The 1,586-nt window shown below is 48.3% G+C and overlaps 1 long non-coding RNA gene across 1 annotated transcript; it reads left to right on the top strand.

Moving 5' to 3' along the window:
* Nucleotides 1-220: 220 nt before the first annotated feature.
* Nucleotides 221-1,364, top strand: LOC134227852 (uncharacterized). Its single transcript, XR_009983778.1, has 4 exons — nt 221-423; nt 488-648; nt 713-829; nt 891-1,364. It is a non-coding gene; the product is annotated as an uncharacterized LOC134227852 (long non-coding RNA).
* Nucleotides 1,365-1,586: the final 222 nt, after the last annotated feature.

Genomic DNA, 1,586 nt, shown 5'->3' with positions numbered 1-1,586 from the left:
AATATTTAACATCAGTACGCACGACGAAACACATTATAGTACTCGAAAAGGGAACAAAAATTGTAATCATCAAACGGTAGTCCTACGTCGAACGTCAACTTGATCAACGAACGAGCTATGGCGACAGTGACGATTCGCATCCGTCAATGATAACGAGCGAGAAAACGTAAAGAAAGAAACCTGTCAACCCATTACATCACCACCACTACAATAACCACGTCAGAGGCAGAAAACTAAAGCACCGTCGTATCGCACATTTGAGTCGTTCGTTGTCCGCAGGCCAGAAGGGTCGTGCCCACGATTGTGCGTGATAGTGCCAGTGATAAATCCACGTTCTCGGGTGCCAGTGGAAAAGGGCACGCCGACACCATTGAAAAATCCTCCTGGCAACTATTTGCAGCGTTTCCGAATAGGAACAATCAGGTAAAGCGCGCTATTTCCCTGCAACTGGATCAATTAAAACACAACTGTGTATTTTTCCTACCAGTTTGATTGATTGGGACACGTGGCCCACTACCTCCGGATTCGTACTGGAAATAAGTGGCCTCGCACCTCTGGTATCACGGATAGGGACGCATGCGACACTTTCCCGCTGACGACCTTACTATAGCCTGCAGCGAAACGGGCATTTGCAACTACGGAAATAAGGTAACTTGTCAGTGGAACCATTCAGGCGATAGGTATCCTAACCTCAAAATTGTTATCCCTTCAGTGCCAGTAGCATCGTGCACTCGGCGAATAACGAGTTTCCGCATCAATCCGAACCGGTTGGTCAAAAAGGTCGGCGTCAGTGTCTAATTGACTGCGAGACGGAAAATACCCCGAAAGGGTAAGTTACTATTTAATGTGCCGAATCAATGGAGATATCTGACGTGCGGGCAACTCCACAGGGTGTTTTTTTAGACAGCTGCAGCCCGGATTCGATTAGCGGTGAGGCTCTGCCAGAAGCGGACCGTAACGAGGCAGTGATCTCCACGAGAGCAGGAAGGCTAAGAACGGGACAGCCCGGGAAGCGTGGCATCGACGGGCGGTCATTCGGTCCTGCGTTTGTGAAGGAGCCCAACGAGACCAGACGGGAATTCGAGGCTTGTTCTCGCGCCACGACCACGCGCGGCGAGCGCAAGGCGGACGGATCGTTTCCCGCCAACCGACGAGCCGAAGAATCGGCCAATGTTGTCATGTTGCCACTGCCGACATGGTCAAGGGGATGCGGCGTAGGTTTAGCGTAAGCTCCGGTACCGTGAGTAACAATCCCTTAGTCTTAAGACAAAGAAAATGTTATCTTGGTTCAAGGAACCACCATTTGCTAGGGAAAGCATAGGGACATAAAATGTGCGTTTCAATACACTGATGTTAAGCTAAAATCATGTTTTCTCACTTATTTGCGCCATCTTCCCTTGGGGTTAGTTATGTATTCCGTCGTTTGTAGTACTCTGCTCTACCGAGTCGGGAATTCACAACACTGGCGCCCAACAAAACGAACCATTTAGTTTGTGGTTTGTAGATTTTTGAGTTTTTGGAAATTTGTGTTGAGTTTGTGGCACAATTTCTGTTTAGTAACACGTTAAGAACCTACCACTTATTTC

The sequence above is a fragment of the Armigeres subalbatus genome, chromosome 3 (assembly GCF_024139115.2).
Source record: "Armigeres subalbatus isolate Guangzhou_Male chromosome 3, GZ_Asu_2, whole genome shotgun sequence".
NCBI classification, from domain to species: domain Eukaryota; kingdom Metazoa; phylum Arthropoda; class Insecta; order Diptera; family Culicidae; genus Armigeres; species Armigeres subalbatus.
The sequence above is the reverse complement of the archived record's forward strand: the minus strand, read 5'-3'. Positions and strand labels throughout refer to the sequence as shown.